Source organism: Rhinolophus ferrumequinum, chromosome 10 (assembly GCF_004115265.2).
Source record: "Rhinolophus ferrumequinum isolate MPI-CBG mRhiFer1 chromosome 10, mRhiFer1_v1.p, whole genome shotgun sequence".
Taxonomy (NCBI): domain Eukaryota; kingdom Metazoa; phylum Chordata; class Mammalia; order Chiroptera; family Rhinolophidae; genus Rhinolophus; species Rhinolophus ferrumequinum.
In genome coordinates, this window is record NC_046293.1 from 71,671,591 (window position 1) to 71,691,972 (window position 20,382).

A 20,382-nucleotide genomic window follows, 5' to 3' on the forward strand; every position below is an offset into this window, starting at 1 on the left:
ATGGGAACATGATTTATCTAAACCTATCACTACCTTGTAGATTGAGGGAACCCAACAGATTTTAGAACAAGGCGATACATTTCTCTAATGCTGCTTTGTTACTTTATGGAATTACAGTTTTCTAGAAATATTTTTGATGAGCTATTTTCTTTCTTCTCATTTTTAAAATGCCAGCCCATGCCGTTAGAACGGAGTCTCCTTTCATGGCAATCTCACTGTCTCATTGATCCCATCTTGCATTGACTTCATCTTGCCTTGGAAGCAGAATCAACTAGATTTTATTGATTTGTTTATTGACTAGTTATTTGCATACTTTGCTCAGAATAGAATTCTCAGTACTGCAATGAATGGATTTGATGCCCATATGAGTCCTCCTCTACTTTAATTTGTTCTTTGTTTAAAAAAACAAAAACAAAAAACAATAGTTTTCATTTCCCTTTACCAGTGTTTTTGATGTGTAAGCAAGTTGATTATAGTGGTGCATAACTTGGGAGTATTGGAACACTGTAGTAAAGACAGAAGTCTGGGAAAAAAGAGAGCAACCTTTAGCCTCAGGGAGGGGCAAAGGAACTTTTTACATGAAAATTGTGCCTCAGGTGTCCTCTGTCCTTGGAGTGTGCCATCTCATTTCCCATCATTCTCTTTTGCTATTATTTGCTGTTCATTTTACAGAGAATAATGGAGGGAAGTTCTTGGTATTCATGGCAGCCAGTATTGTTCCCGCACTTGTGCCTGTGAATGAGAAAAGGGTATTATTGTTCTCAGTATTTGTGGGTGAGGCTCGAAGTGTAGTATGTGGAGAATAAATGGCCTTTTCACAGTAGAAACCCACACACTCTGTCATTTGTTTTTCTGTTTCATGTTGCTGTTTACTGAAGTATTTTTCTTCTCTGGGGGGTTGTCTTTTTGTCTGTTAGAAACTTCAGTTTTATTTGTTTGTTTCCCAAAGAAACCATTTATTTAACTACAAAGCAAGCTATTTGCTGATTCGTCGATATATGTAAAGGTGAACTGGGGGCCTGGTTTTCTCTTCCTTCTGCTAGGCTTCCTCCGTATAACATTAAGTATTAAGTGTGTAATCAGATAAAGTGGGAGCATTGGCTTTGAACCAGGCATGTATAGGTCTGGGCTTTGCTATTTCATTGAACCTGGGACACTAGAAAAATCACTTTGCCTGTCTAAGACTCAGTTCCTTCTTGAATGAAGAAACATCATGGGGTATTGTGATGTTTGTAGACTCCTAGCCCGTAGCCTGAACCAAGTAGGTATTCAGTAAGAAGCTCTTCTCCCCACCAACTTTTGCTTTTGCTTCTGATGTTCTAGTGTTTTCTGAGGTCAGGCTTCATCTTCCTAGAAGTCAGCGTTTTCCAAAGCCTTGGTAGCTCTCTTTTGACCTTTGAAACTAGGTTTTTGTTTTACCGCTGCTTAGAATTTAAAACATTATGGAATTTGGAGGTTAGGGGAGATTCCGTAGTAAGTATATTAAAGTTTAGGAGGAAATATATATTCAAGACTACCTTGGTCTGTACCACGACTGACATTTTAGACTGGAGGATTCCTTGTTGTGGGCGGCTGTTCATGACACTGTAGGCTGTTTATCAGCATCCCTGGCTTCTACCCACTAGATGTCAGTAGCACCGTCTTCCTAGCTGTAACAACAAAAATATCCTCAGCCACTAGCAAATGTCTCATGCGGGGGAAAAATCACCCCTGGTTGAGAATCGACAGTCTTTAGGGAAACGACAACTAGGCATAGATGCTTCTTAAACACATAGCCTTTCATAATGCAAGTGTCATCCTTTATTGTGACGTTAGGAACTCTGTGTTTTCTAGAAACCTTTTGTCTCAGTCTGATGATACTAATGAGTAGAAACTTTTTATTCATATTTAAAAGACTTATCACTATAATAGATTTTAAATCATTTATTTTTTGAAAAAAAATATAGTTGAGCCCCTATGTGTCCTATGTAATGAGTACTTAAAAATAAATAAGATAAGGCAGTATTCACTTAGAAGTTAGGAACGTAAGTCAGACTGCCTACAATGTATGACAATTAAGTGCGCAAACTCATCCTAAAAAAAGTGCTACATACCTCATTGCTAAATGTCACTACGGTCACCTTCCCAAGTACTCCCCTTGGGAAGCTTTGTACCGACGCCAGTGCCTAGTCCACCTTTCAAAGCAATTTGGGAACTCTTTTTCTGGAATGGCCATCAGAGCTGTCATTGTATTACCCTTGATGTCCTGCATGTCATCAAAATGTCTTCCTTTCAATATTTCCTTTATCTTCGGGTAAAGAAAGAAGTCATTGGGGGCCAGATCAGGTGAGTAGGGAGGGTGTTCCAATACAGTGATTTGTTCACTGGCTAAAAACTCCCTCACAGACAGTGCCGTGTGAGCTGGTGCATTGTTGTGATGCAAGAATTGGCGAAAAGTTTAGGTCATCTAACTTCATGCAGCCTTTTCAGCACTTCCAAGTAGTAAACTTGGTTAACTGTTTGTCCAGTTGGTATAAATTCATAATGATATCAAAAAAAGGTTAGCAACATCATTGCAGCATGTTTGCAAACTTAATTATCAACGTCATATATTCTGAGACTGGTTCCAGCATTTCTGACTGTGTGACTTAAACAATGAGTATCTCATTTAATCATATATGAAATCATAGTGCTACCTGCTTTCACACACTTGTTGATAAGATTGAACAAATCACACATATAAAGTACTTTACACAGTGCTCCATGTATAGAAGTGTTTAAAGAATGTTAGTTGTGGCACATGTTCCTTATTGTCGTCATCAAGGGCATTACCATCCAGGGGACTGTGCTCATTCAAGAGAACAGCACCTAGTCCTGAGTGGAGACGTGGCAGCAGCAGCAGAAGGCTTTCTGGAGAAGATGAGCCCTGAGCTGAGCCCGGTAGGACTAGGTCAACCAAAAGATAGCAAGATGAAGAAGCAAGGGGAAGGGCATTCCAAAAGAAGTAGTACCTTTTTTCACGTATAATCTGTGATATAGAAGCTGATAAGTATATTTGTTTCTTTGAAATATTTAAAAATGCAGTAATTTTTCAATCTGTATTTCTCAGGTCACAACTCTTAGACTTCCATAAGAGTATATTTTGTTGTTAGAAAAGTTTCATGAAGTGTTCTTTATACCATTTTAAGAAAGTATTGATTTTAAATGAGCCCTTTAGTTTTCCTTGAGAATTACATGATGATCTTGCCTAATCTTAGGATTCCTTCTTGTCACAGACCAAGGGAAGCCTGTCTATTTCCTACTTCCTTTTGCTTCTTTACAAATAATGTTAAAGCAGAAGTTTTATCTAATGGAGGTTTTCTGTCTTTTATTTCTTTAGCTACTTCATTTTTATGAGACTGGTTAGCTAATCATCCTTGGGTAGTTCCTAATGAATGCTTAACTGCCTTGATGATTCAATGTAATATTCAAAAACAAGCCATACCCCTTTATTAATTTATTTATTTTTATTGGAGAATACTGGGAACAGCGTGGTTTTTTCCAGGACCCATCAGCTCCAAGTCAAGTCGTTGTCCTTCGGTCTAGTTGTGGAGGGTGCAGCTCAACTCCAAGTCCAGTTGCCGTTTTCAATCTAGTTGCAGGGGGCCCAGTCCACCATCCCATGCAGGAATTGAACCAGCAACCTTGTTAAGAGCTAGCGCTCCAACCAACTGAGCCATCCAGCCGCCCCAAGCCATACCCCTTTTTAACATATATGACTTGGTGCTATCTCCAACATATACGTAGGCTTCTGTGAGCCCTAATAAGCAATGGGGTAGATAGGACAAGTTTACAGGTGAGAAAACTGGGCTCAGAAATATTGTTACTTGGCTAAGTTGAATCAGTAAATATCAGAACCAAGCAGGGAAACAAGGTCTTCCTGACTCCAAAGCCTTCTATTTCTACTACATATACAATTGTGTATTAAAATCTACCCTATGTGATCATACATCTCATTTTCAAAGACCACTTATTGGCTGTGTTGGTGGAGTAATGTTCTCCAGAAAAGCTCAGTATCTTTTTCATTTCTTTTATATTTTACAAGTGCTAAGCTACTGTGAATAGACTACTGGTTATTTTAAATAGCTGGTTTCACATTTTTTTGTAATTCAAGAAGAACATAGCAGAATTCATTAGAGGTTTTACATGATTCTAAATAATCACATATCCATTCTTATGGGCTTCCCCAGGACATCTTCTGTGACTTTATCTTTGACACATTTTATAGTTTCTCTCATTGAGTTCCACACCTATTGGAAGTTCTTTGGACAACTCACTACTGAATTTGGTAGGGTGGATTGACAGTTATTTAATTTTGACCACTTTGTAAGATAGGTGATTGTAGTAGCCAGCTTCCATATGTTCCCCAGTGACCCTACTGCCTGGTATTCATGTCCTTGAGAAGTTTCCTCCCACATGAAATAGAGATGACCTGTATGACCAGTAGGATGTTGCTGGAAAGACAGAGCATGACTTCCAAGGCTAGGTCGTAGAACCCATTATAGCTTCCATCTTGTTCTTTTGGATCAGTTGTCCTGGGGGGACGCCCAGTGGCCATCTTATGGGGACACAGCCTTTGCATGAGGCAGCACTATGGAGAGGAGCACATGTTAAGGAACTGAGACCTCTTGTCTAGATCATGTGAGTGAGTCATCCAGGAAGTGGATTCTCCAGCCTTCAGATGACTGCAAGCCCTAATTCACATTTTGACTGCAGCATCATGAGAGATGCTATGCTAGAACCAGCGTACTAAACCGCTACCAAATTCCCAACTCACAGAAAATACAAAATAACAAATGTTTATCGTTTTAAGCCACTAGGTTTTGATTCATTTGTTACATTGAACAATAGTTAATATAGGACTTACATGGAATGATTTTCAACTTTTTATTAGATACTATTAAACACATAAAATATTAAGTGCTCTGTATATTTTTTTGTTTATTTGAAATAGAAAACACGTTGTTCATCTATACTCAACATAATTAAACGATGATCCCATTAATTGATTTTCTTCTTAGTCATTTAATGTTTTAAATTTAAAATAAATGAGATAAATGAAAAGCATTTATGATATAGAAGTATGGGGCAATTGTAAACTATTGAATTAATTTCTAAACTGTTGCAATATATTTTAACATATATGTGATTTCTCATAATATTAACAAAGAGATTGAAGCGATCCCCTCTTAAAAAATGGTTGTAATGACTGTTACATTATATTAGTATTTTATAAAATCTATACATTGATTTTGGAATGCCTCAGAGAAATAGAAGGAAGAAGAAAGGAAGATAAGGCAGTAAATATTATTAGCCCTCATCAAATCAAGAATTGAAAGCACATACAGTCTAAATAAACTGTCAGTAGTCTAGTAGCGGTTCCTTTTTGTAACAAAGGGGCTTATGTGTCCTTTTTGTTTTTAGTGTATTGTCAGGATAGGCTTTGTGTTATGTAACCAAGAACTGTAGCTTTGAAATCTAAGGGACATAAAGATTGACTCAGGAGATTTGCTCACAAAATAGGAACCTTGTTGTCATAATCATTGAAAATATGTTTTTATAAACCAGCTTAGTAGTATATTGAATACTGGTAGTATAATATGCTTCCTTTATAAAAAGATATTGTACTTTGCCATCTTTAGAAGAAGTGGTCTATTACATTGGCATAACATAACAATCATTGCCAACCATGTTCCTTCATGCTTCCTCAGAAAAGAAAGCTGTCTCCTGGCCCGCCTTAAGTTTATGAATGCTGTCAAAAGCCACAAAGCTTCCTGAAATATTTAAGAAGAATGCATATCCATGAATAATATTTTTTAGATTCTATAAGCTTCTGCTGATTAAGGTTGTAAACCATGTCAGACAGATCCAGAAGTCAGACCCTACATCTTTTCTGCTGGCCAGAGCAATGCATTTCATTATTTCCTCTTACTTTGACAATTTACTCTGTTGGCAAAGTAAATAAAACATACATATTAAAGATATAACTGTGAATCTTAGCGTACTGTCTTGTCTTGAGCTTTTATTGCAGGTGGGCGTTGCCTTGTAAACAGACATTCCACAGTCCTGCAGATGGTGTATCCTGGTGGTTGTTGATTTATATATGATGTATGGCATTCATGGGTTTCGTAGGATTGAAGGAATACATGCTTTGGCTATCATAGGGAACACGTGGGCAAAGAAAAGGAATAAGTAGAGTTGTTGTGCTGTGAATTACTTTCTTGAAATCACCATTTTTCTTCATGTGTACCTCTGTCGTTTTCTTTTAAGGAGCACGAGGAAGCATTTTATTCTCAAAATGACTTTGAAGTAGAAGAGTATTTTAAGGGAGGAGAGAGAAATTGAAAGTTTGCATAACGAATTCCTAATCTCTCTCTCTCTCTCTCTCTCTCTCTCTCTCTCTCTCTCTCTCTCTCTCTCACACACACACACACACACACACATACACACACACACACACCATACACACGCACATATGCACACACACTTGGTTTGGAAGTTTTCAAATATTTAAAGAAAGGGTTTAATAAAATGATGTGAAAGGTAGAGATTTCTGAATTTATTTTTATTGCCAAAATATAAACACGTTTTTCTTCATTGTAAAACTTTTCATTTGTTGTAGAGTAAATTTTAGACCAAATCATAAAAATCTGTGTAGTTTTTAGAAAGACTACAGATGTTATAGTCACAGCCTAAGATTCATCTTCTTTCTCCTCTTATCCCCAACTTTTCCAAGCACTAGCTATGAAGCCTTGGCCAAAGTTACTTAGCTTTCTGAACATCGTCTTTCTCTTCTTTATAATGGAATTTAGTGAAAATTATAGATGATGAAAATTGCTTATCTTATGTTACTTTATGTATAGTAGTTATTCAATAAATGTGGTTGTTTTTGTTCATCATTATGATGTTGGGCAAATGTTGCTGAGTCAAAAATGCAGATACCCCTATTCACATAAAGTTTCACTTGTGCTCGTGTCGAATCTTCAAAATAACACTTCTGATTTTGAGCATTCATTTTGTAAAAATGGGACCAAGACAGTTGGCTGCTGAAATAATACAAAAACAAAATAATTTTGGCATCTATCTGAAATACTTGGATAAACAATTAAAAATCTAGCAAATGATGAAAACCAAAAGTTACAATATATCAGAATCAATTAAAAGAGTTGAGAAACAAGTGACATCATGGTCAAAGTTTGAAATAGGTGCAGATGTGGCATCATGAGTAGTAGAGAAGTTGGAGACAATGAGGAGTTGCAAAACAAGTGCTTCAATTTTTTTTCCCTTTTTTAAAAAAATTGGTTTCAGATGTAAAAAAAACAACATAGTGGTTAGACATATACCTCACAAAGCAGTATCCCCAACAAGTCTATTACCCATCTGATACTGAACATGGTTATTACAATATTATTGACCATATTCCCCATGCTCTACTTTATATCCTCGTGATGACTTTTTAAATTATAGTTGACATTCAATATAATATTAGTTTCAGGTGTACAGCATAGGTTAGACATTTATGTAATTTATGAGGTTATCCCTCTGATAAGTCTCTTAACCCACCTGCTACAAAAATAGTCAAATTGTTACTGCTTTAGATAGGCTATTCTTAAAGAATTGGATTTTTGATGTGTTTTAGTTCATTTGGAAACTCAGTCTTTCTGTGAGATGTATTAGAAGTGATAAGCAAACAGTTGTGTTTATCATTGACAAATTTTTCATTTATAAAATTCTTTTACTTCTATTTCTTGTGTCAATCACTATAAACTCCCAGTGGTTAGTTAGTTAAGAACTGTTGGGCCCTATTTGGTTGCTGTGATTATAGATACTGATACTCATATAAGCCATGGCCTCCTACCCAACAGTCACTCAACAACCCATCAGATCTAAGACAGGAACCACTGTAGCCATTGGGTAAAATCATCACCTTGTTTAAACCCCAAGGAAGAAGCCAGAAGCCAATACAACTGCCATTGAACTCTCCTCAACTACAAAACTCCATTGCATATACCTTTGAGCTCCAGAAGTCTCACCAAAAGAAGTTGACTCTGCAAATGCCAGTCACATCATTTGCTTTTCACTCCCCACCCTATCGTTTTCTGTCTTAGAATCAGAGAAATAGTAATATTCGGGTGAATGTAGTATATAGGCTTCTATGATAGAGGTGAGGGATGGTAGACACATTCAAGTATAAGGTCATGGTCTTCTGATGAGAACGTTATGGTTCCCTTATCTTTGGAGTAGCTCTTGCCCCAGTCATCATTATTACTTCATTATACAGATTAGGAAATTGAATAAAGGACACAGGAGACTCACAAAGTCCGATTTCAAGCCTTCAGTGTTTTCCCACCACGCCACACTCATCAAGGTCCGTTGTGTCTGCATGATGATCCCCTGTATGCAGTTTTCATTGGAAGTTGGAGGAGAAATGATTATGGAAGGACCAAGAAAACATGATACGTAAGCTAGTTGTATTTGTTCCAAAACATTTAGAAAAACAATAAAGTCCTCGTATTTTAGTTCCTGGCTTTGGCAGATTGTGTTATATTAATCACATTAATTTTGATGTGGAGAATTTATGAAACATAAAGTTGGATGACGTGTGTGTGTGTGTGTGTGTGTATACGTGTGTCTATGTACACACACACATATATATATGTATATATGTATATATGTGTGTATATACACACACACACACACACACACACACACACACACACACACTGGGAGTACCAAAAAATGTATACAGGTGGACACTTTGGTCAACATTACTCAAGCGGTAGTTCGCCGTAATCAGAAGTGCCTGGACACTGATGGTAACCACTTTGAGCACCTCTTATAATTGCAGAAGTCAAATGTGACTTGTATCCATCTTTTGTTATTCGTATATATTAATACAGTTTTTTCCTTTCTTAAAATGTATATACATTTTTTGGCACTCTCTGTGGTATATATATCTATATCTATCTATCTATCTATCTATCTATCTATCTATCTATCTATGTCTATATCTCTATCTCTCTATACTTGTATATCTATCTATCTACATACATATATTAATATGTGTATCTGTAATTTATATATTTTAAAACTTTACTTTTCACCACATTATCTGGTTTCATAAACACTATGGAGATTTAGATGCAGACATAGCAATTCTGTTACCATCTAGCAAAGTACATATTTGTATGTACCTGGAAAATGTGCTGTAGACACAGTGATTTTCCATCAATAATATATGTAATGGAGTTTTATCTTACATGTGTCATAAGAAAACGATGGATACCAAACCATATTGACAGAAGTGTGACTTGACAAACATCAGAGTAGGGAGGGGAATGATTCATCAACATGTCTGCTTTAGGTATCTTGGTACAGAATGGGCTTTGAGGCCAGAATACATTCGTATAGCATGAATATGTTCTTTTCAAATTAAAATATGGTATTAATATTTTCCTGTTACTGAAAACCGGTTGATTCTTTTATTAAAATTCTGTAAGACCAAAAATAAAATAATAAATACGAGTAAATTTAAGGATAATAAAAGCCTGTTTTTACCCAGTGTCTCTTAGGCACTTGATTAGATATGTGCTTTGGGAAGCTAATCTGATAATAACATATTCAGTGGATTATAAGCAAACAAAGAATTCAGTCCAATTGGGAGGAGAATATTACAGAAGAACAAGAGTGAACCTCAAGGGCTTATAGTCTACCACAGGTTCATAACTGCGGGTGTGGACATGTTTGGAGACAATTTTAGTTGTTGCTGTGCCTTGGGGGATGCCTTTGGTATTGAGCCAGTGGAAGTCCGGAAAGTGAACCATTATACGTTATGAGAGATTTCCAGTACCACCGAGAGTTTCCCATCCCAAGTGCAAGTACGATCGTTCTGTGAATGGTGTATTGGAGTCAGTGGGAGTTTGGAGGAGTTGTATCTACGTAAGAGGAAGCATAATTAGGGATAAGAAACTTCAGGGGACTCAGCTTTATTTCTGCACACCAGCATGTAGGTCTAGCATGTTCCCTGAGAGAAAGCTGTCTGTATGTCCTTGTTCTTATGAAAGAATGCTCAAATGCCAGGATTGTCCTTGAGTTTTCTGTTGAAAGACAATCAGGAAAATAATTGTTACCAGTAACATAAAGACAAACATTTAATCTTTAAATTATGGACAGTCTTTGCTAAAGGAGGATTATAGATTAAAATGTCTATACAAAACAAAACAAAACAAAAACCTCAGGGCATGAGTTTAAGAATCAATCTCCTTAAAGAAAATAAGATGACAAAGAGCTAGAGCCCTTCCCTACTACACTAGTAAAATGATCATGAGACGAAATTCTCTATCTAAATTCATCCATTGTTTCAACAGATGTTTTTTTTCAGTATCCACTGTGTTTCAGGCACTGTTCCAGGAATGAAGCATACAGCAATTTCTTAAGGGAATTTACATATTATTAGGGAAGACAGAAAATAAATAGTGTCAGGGTGTGTGGTAAGCACCAGGAAAGCAGGGTAAATGGATAGAAAATGACAGAATGTGTTATTTTAAATGGGCTGACCAAGAAAAGACTGTTTGAAGAGGTGACATTTTGAATAGTAACTAAATAAAGGGCAGATGCAAGCATGTGAATATGTGGGGGAGAACAGTTGAACAGAGATTAGTTAAAGCCCTGAGCGTAACTGGTCATGATGTGGGCCTGTAAGAGACCAGAGAACAAGGGGAAAGTTGTAGAAATAAAGTTGGCGAGGCAGCCAAGTTCCAAACTCATGGGAACTCCGTAGTAGCTCAGCCGTCCGTAGAACCACTTTTATTCAGGGCCACCTTAAAAGCCACTGCAAGATCCTGAGTATAAAAGATACAATGTGACCAATATTTCCAAAGCATCGCTCTGCACTTTATGCAGAAAAGCCGGTGGTCCAGCAAGAGTAGAAGCGGAGTCTAGGAATACCGTAAGCTATGAATGATGAAGGCTGATTTGCAGTGGGGGAACTGCAGAAGTTGTGAAGAGGCTGTTAAAGGTAGACTTTACAGGATACAGTGATGAGTGGAATGTAGGCTGGTTGAGAAGGAGAAGAATCAATGATGAGTTTCAGGTGTTTGAATTGTCCTCAATTTATGGGACGTTCATTTGAGAAACTAACATTTTATTGCAAAATTAAAATCAACATTATCTAACTATCAGATTTAACCTCATTAAGCCCTTTCAGATATTGCAGTATAATTCAAGACGGTCACCCCTAATTATCAGGGATGCTTTAGTGACTTGTTCTAGTTGTAGATTTTTCTAATTGTTGCCTTTGGTTTTTCCACAGTTTTGTAGTAAAATAGTTGATACATAGGATGGTCAAAAATGCATATAAGAAATATTTTGGGTAATAATGAAGTATAAACAATAATAAAATTATTGAGATAATGAATTCTAGAAGCAGACTGCTTGGGTTTAAATGCTGACATCACCTTTAATGAGCTTTGCAACTTTAACAAAATTAGGTACCTTCTTTTTCCTCATTTGTAAGTTAGAAATAATAATATTGCTTACTTTAGAGGATTGTTGTGAAGATTTAAAGTTTGTTTTTGTTTTTGTTTTTTGTTTGTTTATTTTATAAAAGTCTCTGAGCAATGTTTGGCACATAGTAAGTTCTTAGTAAGTTTAATGATTTTTATTATCTGTTAGTACCACTACTAATAAAAACAGTTATGTCATGATTTGATGTTTTTTCAAGGCAGTTTCTGAAACAAAGGGACTGAATACTCCATAAACTGAACAAGCCAAAAGGAATAATTGATAATGAGCTCTATATGAAGTTAATGAAAAAAAAAAAAAAAACTCAATAGATATATTCATATGTAAAAGAGCTTAAAATTGTGTCAGGTTATTCTTGCCTAAGAACATATTTTAGATTTGTAACCTGAGAGAAGAAACGCAATATTGGCAAGAGAGAAAATTTTTTCAATTATTATTTGTATCATTAAACTATTATTATGTTATACATTAACTGTTGTTTTTTTCCTGTTTGCAAACTGCAGTTCAGGGTTTCAAAATTTAAATGTATCTTCTGCATTTTCCAGAATTTTAAATTTAGTAGCATTCTCAAATGAATTGAAGGTACTAAAATCAGTGTACATAGTAAGTAAAACTTCATTGCTCATATATTTGAAAATTATTTTCTCATTTTGAAAAAAGTTCTTAAGATGGCCTAAAACCGTTTTTAAGATGTTGATTAATATTTGTAATATTTAATAACAATTTTTTCCTTTAAGGGAAATAATAAAGTTGTGAAAGATGAGGGCTTACTTACTTTAAAGCCCATAAATACTGTCTTTCTTTAGAGTCTAATATAATAGGATTCCAGCTGGCTTGGGCATAGATATTTAATAAATATTTGCAGCTTGATTAATGTTTAATTATAAAATTCATGTTCTAAATGAAATGAAATAGAAATTCTGAGAATATTGTAGAACCACACAAACAGAGCAGAAATTAATGTGGCTTTTAATGTATAATTGTGATAAGTGGACCTTTAGTTTGACATTTTGAAGCTGACCAGACAACTTCTGGATCTTCTATAAATGTTCAGCCAGTGCCCATTATTTAATGTGCATTGTGATTGGAGCTTGAGAATTCCAATTGCAAAGTTGCGGGTAAATATAGTTCTTCTCTGGTTCCCTTTATCCTTTGCATGGACTATGACAATACCTTTTACTGTAATTTTTCTCTAAATTCAAAAACATTACATGGTCTCTGCAATGTGATACCAGCATACCTCCCCAAGGATAGTGCTATTTATGTAGTAATATCCCATACTACTATCATGATTTACTGTATTTCTTAAATAAATGCCATATTAACTTTTGTACGTTAATTAAAAACTCACCCTTCTGCTTGAAACCACATTCAACTTGTTACGCTGCCTTTTGGCTATGCTGAAGGTACCTATCATGATGAAAATAGGAACAAAGCAGGCTTAGAAGGCAGGAGAAACTCATCTGGACAAAGGATGTGTCCTTGACAGCTTGTTGCAAATAATATTACTACTAAGTCAGTAGTTTCAAAATTTCCAAATGGTATAACCCAGGGCATTTTAAGGGAGTCTGTGTTGGGACCAACTCATGGCTGCAATGATTACAGAAGTAGTTGTTGGAGGAGGTGCCATAGATTTAGCACAAAAGGTTATGGAAACAAGGTGTCAGAAAAATGACAATCCAGAACTGGACACTGGATGCCAGGACTCAAATGACTAGGGTCAAAGTTAGGGAAGCTGCAGCCAGATTTCTCTTTCAACTACTCTGGGAAGTGGGAGTGGGAACAGCAGACCACACTATTGCAGATCCCTCCTATTCGTGGTGAAAAAGCTGCCCGATTCATTGCCCATGTCATCTTACTAGTGGAGTTCAAGGGACAGGCTGTGCCTTCAGATTTGCAAGTTATTACTTCTGGCAGCCATGAGCACTTCAGTCAGCCAGGAGTTTCACTGTCCTTTGAATGGTTTCCTTCAGTCTCCTGGGCTAGATGTAATCTGCTTATCTTCTGTGTGCCCAGTAGCATGCTTTTTCACAACTCTTTTATGGATCCTAATAGAGTTGGCTTTGTAACAAGAGTGAAATCAGGTACCTTTAGACAAGGCCTCCATTCCTCCCTCGTACCTGGCCCATAGTAAGCATTCAGTACATGCCTTTGAATGTGTGCTGGCTGGGTGTGTGAGATGTTTTAACTGCTTATATCTTAGGTTTTAAGATTCAATAAGCCTGCCATTCGTGTTAGGATATATGGTAGAATGGCGAGCCTTTTATTGCTTTCTTGCAGTAAAATTTACAGATTCACACCTGAGGATTTAATCATCTATCTTTAGGCCTTGTTCGCCCTCTGCACACTGGGTGAGCAAGTTGCTTCTCATTAAACAGATTGTACATTAAAAGCTATAGAGCACAATAGCAGAAATATACATTTGGTGATAATTAGTGTTCATTTACTCACTAAGTACTAAGTACTACGGTATACCATACGGTTTCCATAGCAACTTCTATTCTGTTCAATTTACTGCCGAATGTGAATATATGAATAAGTTTCTATGTTGAAGAAAAAAGCCCCAGACAGTGGGGTGATTGACGAGTTTATAATTACAGATGTAAGCATGTTGGTTTTCTACCTTATTTTCTACTTTAATTTTGGAAATACATTTTTAATGTTATCAGGTTCTGGTCATAAGCAGAAAAAGCATAAGGAGTGACTGAATTTTAATGAATTTCTAACTGGCCTACTGAACCAGATTCACCCTGTCCCCAGCTACTCCCTGGTTGTAAATTATGCAAATGTACAAGCTGCCTTAACTCTTTCAGGACACTAGGGTACCATTTGGCAAGTACCGTGTTTCACCGAAAATAATACTGCGTCTTACATTAATTTTTGCTCCAAAAGGCGCATTAGGGCTTATGTTCAAGGGATGTCATCCTGAAAAATCATGCTAGGGCTTATTTTCCGGTTAGGTCTTATTTTCGGTAGGTACTCCAGGGAACTAATCCATCATGAAGGAAAAAAGAAAGAGAGAGAAAGGAAGGAAGGAAGGAGGGAGGGAGGGAGGGAGGGAGGGAGGGAGGGAGGGAGGGCTGGAAGGAAGGAAGGAAGGAAAGAAGGAAGGAAGGAAGGAAGGCCATTTCATAGCAATTAAATCAGTGTTGCTTTAATTTATAAAATATCCTTGGAAAGCAGAATTGGCATTATGTTAATTTTTCTGAAAGGAAATACTTAGATGTTTTTCAGCAGTCCCAGACACTGTGGCCAAAGCATGCGATAGCAGAGATAGCAATGTGTTAAGAGTCAGGATCCAAGTTCAAATTCTGAAGCCTCCAAATACTAAGGCTGAGACTGCTAATGCCAGCTTCTCCCATGGTACAGATGACAATCATGATATTGGCACTGAGTAGGTTCTTACTCTGTACTGCACCACCTTCCATGATTATGTCAAGGTACGACAATTATAAGAGCAATCTGTTTATTTGCTGGAACCTTACTAAATTATCAGCGTTGACTTTTTTTTTACCTTAAAGATAATAATTTGATGTAGTTCAGCTTAGTAAATGGGAGAGACAGTGAGCCACAGGGAGGTCAAGTAAGATGTATAATGTCACTTGGCTAGTTGTGGTATACCAGGGGCTGATCCATTTTCCTAAACCACTGAAATGGACTATCTGGCTAAACAACTAGTGTAAAACTGCCACGTTACAGACACCCAGAAATCATTAGGACCTTCTGCATTTCTAATCATTGGCTGGGTAATGGGTGGAATGCAGAGGGGAACAGAGTTGTGATCTGCCTGGTCTTGCTTCCATGATTTGGAGCTGTGGAAGGAATGAGATTCGTGGGGAACCAAGAAAATTGTTATATCCTACTCATATCCTACTCATTTTACGAAGAGACACACCTCTATTTACCTAAGTAAATAATAAGTTTATACAATTGATGCCTTTATATATATATACCTATACATACATATATATATATATATACCTATACATATATATAGGTGTGTATATATATATATATATGTATAGGTATATATATATATAAAATATATATTACACACACACACACACACACACACAGTTCTGACAATTAAGTTCGCGAACTTTCCACTGTGCACTTAAGAGTGGAAGATTTGCGAACTTAATTGTCTGACCTTTTTGTGTGTGTGTGTGTGTGTGTGTGTGTCTGTGTGTGTACACTCATATATATCACTGTCAAAAGTTTATTATTATCTATTTACTGGCTACTTCAAAGGAAAAAAATCTGAAGTTCATCCCTTACACACAAGTATTGAAGAGGCTTTTAAAAGGTTATGTCAAGTTTTGGATTTTTTTTTCCTATTCTCTAAACACACACACACACACCCATACACACACATAGAATAAGGTATATATATATGTTTTTGGATAATTCTATATTGAATATATCTTAGGAAATACACACGTACATATGCCATAATTTTAAATGTTTACTAATGTTTAGCTTTCTGCCTGGTAAGCATTCAGAAATGTTAGCTGTCATTGCAGCTGGTCTTCTTTTATCTTTTATATAACGATACTGATTTGAACAAAATTATTTTCCTGGATATTTCCAATTTTGACTTAGAGGTTCATATTCAGAGAGAAGCAAAAAATGTTTTTATTCAAATACACTCAATTATTAGGTGAATTTTACTGATTTCTTATAATATGCTAGGCAGTACATTAAGTGCTTTGCATGTATTATCTCATTGTATGCTCACGGTATTCCTGTGAGTTGTGTTCCATTCTTATCTTCATATAGTATCTTAGGTTTAGATTGTACTTGTGATACTCTTATGAAACAGAAACTATTTCACTATATTTTTCACTTAAGCAGACTAAAGGGCTCTAAAAATTAGTCACCATTACAATCATTAGACTCTTCAAAACTTTTCTTTAAATAATTGTTAAAGCCAATGTACCTAATATAAAATAACATTCCTTTTTCTAAAACTAATGTATAGTTGTTGCATATCAAGTGTTCTCAATGAGGAAATTAAATGATAATTAAAATAGTCATTTTTTTTCTTTAAACATTGACAATTATCAGGATGTTTATTGAGATGTTCATTCAAGAAAATTGTATATTGTTCATGATGCCATGCCAGAAATCAAATCTAAAATATCCAAAGCACTTTCCAAATATTAATTAACATAAAATTTTTACAGGAGAAAGTAAACCAATTTACATCCCCAAATAACATTTTATGTTATTATTAAGGTTGGAAATAGTAAATAATTGTTAGCATTGAACAGTTATTTTTTTTTAATTTATTGGGGTGACAATTGTTAGTAAAATTACATAGATTTCAGGTGTACAATTCTGTAATACATCATCTATAAAACCCATTGTGTGTTCACCACCCAGAGTCAGTTCTTCTTCCATCACCATATGTTTGATCCCCCTTACCCTCATCTCCCACCCCCCAACCCCCTTACCCTCTGGTAACCACTAAACTATTGTATGTGTCTATGAGTTATTTCTCATTTGTTTGTCTTGTTCTTTTGTTGTTTTTGGCTTATATACAACATATTAGTGAAATCATATGGTTCTCTGCTTTTTCTGTCTGACTTATTTCGCTTAGCATTATACTCTCAAGATCCATCCATGTTGTCACAAATGTTCCTATATCATCTTTTCTTACTGCCGAACAGTATTCCATTGTGTATATATACCACAACTTCTTTATCCATTCATCTATCGAAGGACATTTTGGTTGTTTCCCTGTCTTGGCCACCATAAATAAAGCTGCAATGAACATTGGAGCACACGTGTCTTTATGTATAAATGTTTTCAGATTTTTTGGGTAGATACCCAGGAGATGGATTGCTGGGTCATGTGGTGATTCTATTCGTGATTTTTTCAGGAATCTCCACACTGCCTTCCATAACAGCTGCACCAATTTGTATTCCCACCAACAGTGTATGAGGGTTCCTTTTTCTCCACAGCCTCTCCAACACTTGTTACTATTTGTCTTGTTGATGATAGCCATTCTGACTGGGGTGAGGTGATATCTCATTGTGGTTTTTTTTTGCATTTCTCTGATGATTAGTGAGGTTGAGCATTTTTTCATATGTCTATTTGCCATTTGTATGTCCTCTTTGGAGAAATGTTTCTTCAGATCGTCTGCCCATTTTTCAATTGGGTTGTTTGTTTTTTTGTTGTTAAGTTGCATGAGTTCCTTGTATATTTTGGATATTAGCCCCTTACCGGAGGCACTGTTTACAAAAATCTTCTCCCATTCAGTTGGTTGCCTCTTTATTTTGTCGATGGTTTCTTTTGCTGTGCAGAAGCTTTTAAGTTTCACATAGTCCCATTTGTTTATTTTAGCGTTTACTTCCATTGCCTTTGGAGTCAAATTCATAAAATGCTCTTTGAACCCAAGGTCCATAAGTTTAGTACCTATGTTTTCTTCTATGCAGTTTATTGTGTCAGGTCTTATGCTTAAGTCTTTGATCCATTTTGAATTAATTTTGGTACATGGTGACAGATAGCAATCCAGTTTCATTCTTTTGCACGTGGCTATCCAATTCTCCCAGCACCATTTATTGAAGAGGTCTTTTCTTCATTGTATGTTTTTAGCTTCTTTGTCAAAAATTATCTGTCCATATTTATGTAGTTTTATTTCTGGTTCTCAATTCCATTCCATTGGTCTATGTGTCTGTTTTTCTGCAAGTACCATGCTGTTTTGATTATTGTAGCCCTGTAGTACAAGCTAAAGTCAGGGAGTTTGATACCTCCAGTATTGTTCTTTTTTCTTAAGATTGCTTTGGCTATTCGGGGTCTTTTGTGGTTCCAAACAAATCTGATGATTTTTTGCTCTATTTCTTTAAAAAATGCCATTGGGATTTTGATGGGGATTGCATTAAATCTGTATATTGCTTTGGGTAATATGGCCATTTTAACTATATTGATTCTTCCAATCCATGAGCATGGAACGTCTTTCTATTTCTTTGTGTCTTCTTCAATTTGTTTTAAAAATGTCTTATAGTTTTCAGCATATAGGTCTTTCACATCCTTGGTTAAGTTTATTCCTAGGTATTTTATTCTTTTTGCTGCAATTCCAAAAGGAATTATTTTTTGTATTTCTTTTTCTGAGATTTCATTGTTAGTATGTAGGAATGCAATGGACTTTTGTACATTGATTTTGTAGCTGGCAACTTTACTGTATTCGTTGATTGTTTCTAATAGCTTTTTGGTGGAGTCTTTGGGGTTTTCTATATATAGCATCATGTCATCTGCAAAGAGTGACAATTTAACTTCTTCATTCCCAATTTGGATGCCTTTTATTTCTTTCTCTTGCCTGATTGCTCTGGCAAGGACTTCCAACACTATGTTGAAAAGCAGAGGTGATAGGGGACAGCACTGTCCTGTTCCTGAACATAGAGCAAAGGGCTTCAGTTTTACACCGTTAATTATGAGATTAGCTGTGGGCTTGTCATATATGGTCTTTATTATGTTAAGGTATTTTCCTTCTATACCTATTTTATTAAGTGTTTTAATCATAAATGGATGTTGTGTCTTGTCAAATGCTTTTTCTGCATCAATTGATATAATCATATGATTTTTGTCCTTTATTTTGTTTATGTGATGTACCACATTGATGGATTTGTGGATGTTGAACCATCCTTGTGCCCCGGGGATGAACCCCACTTGGTCGTGATGAATAATCTTTTTAATGCATTATTGTATTCGATTTGCTAGAATTTTGTTTAGGATTTTTGCATCTGTATTCATCAGAGATATTGGTCTGTAGTTTTCTTTTTTTGTGTTGTCCTTACCAGGTTTTGGTATCAGGGTAATGTTGGCCTCATAAAATGAGTTAGGGAGTACTATCTCTTCTTCAATTTTTTGGAAGAGTTTGAGCAGGATTGGTATTAGATCCTCTTTGAAGGTTTGGTAGAATTCACTAGTGAAGCCATCTGGTCCAGTACTTTTGCTTTGGGGAAGGTTTTGGATGACTGATTCAATTTCGTTACTGGTGATCGGTCTGTTTAGATTTTCCAGTTCTTCATGGTTCAGCCTAGGAAGGCTACATGTTTCTAAGAACTTGTCCATTTCTTCTAGGTTATTGAATTTGGTGGCATATAGTCCTTCATAGTATTCTTGGATGATCCTTTGTATTTCTGTGGTGTCCGTGATAACTTCCCCTTTTTCATTTCTGATTTTGTTAATTAGTGTCTTCTCTCTTTTTATCTTAGTGAGTCTAGCCAAGGGGGTGTCAATTTTGTTAATCTTTTCAAAGAACCAGCTCTTTGTCACATTAATTTTTTCTATTGTCTTTTTGTTCTCTATTTCATTTAGTTCTGCTCTGATTTTTGTTATTTCCTTTCTTCTGCTGAACCTTGCATTTCACTTGTTCTTCTTTTTCTAGTTCTTTAAGGTGTAACATGAGGTTATTTATTTGGGATTTTTCTTGTTTCTTGAAATAGGCCTGTAATGATACAAATTTCCCTCTTAAAACTGCTTTCGCTGCATCCCAAAAATTTTGATAGGATGTATTTTCATTGCCATTTGTTTCTATGTATCTTTTGATCTCTCCTCTAATTTCTTCTTTGACCTGGTCGTTCTTTAAAAGTATGTTGTTTCATCTCCATGTATTTGTGTTTTTTCCTGCTTTCTTTTTGCAGTTGATATCCAATTTCAAAGCCTTGGTATGCTTGGTATGATTTCAATCTTCTTAAATTTGCTGAGGCTGATTTTATGTCCCAATATATGGTCTATCTTTGAGAATGTTCCATGTACACTAGAAAAAAAATGTATATGGTCTGATGTTTTAGGATGAAGTGCTCTATATATGTCAATTATGTCCATTTCATCTAA

At 35.9% G+C, this 20,382-nt stretch overlaps 1 protein-coding gene across 3 annotated transcripts in view; it reads left to right on the top strand.

The window, feature by feature from the left end:
- The window catches only part of NAV3 (neuron navigator 3), a 770,226-nt gene that overhangs the window by 269,635 nt on the left and 480,209 nt on the right, over positions 1 to 20,382 (top strand). The window contains exon 1 of one of the 3 annotated variants that reach the window (XM_033117414.1): positions 10,964 to 11,035. The exons of the other annotated variants lie outside the window; for them this stretch is intronic. The gene's annotated coding sequence lies outside the window, so the exon portion shown is untranslated. Of the gene's footprint in view, positions 1 to 10,963; positions 11,036 to 20,382 lie in introns of those variants that run through there. 3 annotated transcript variants of the gene reach the window in all.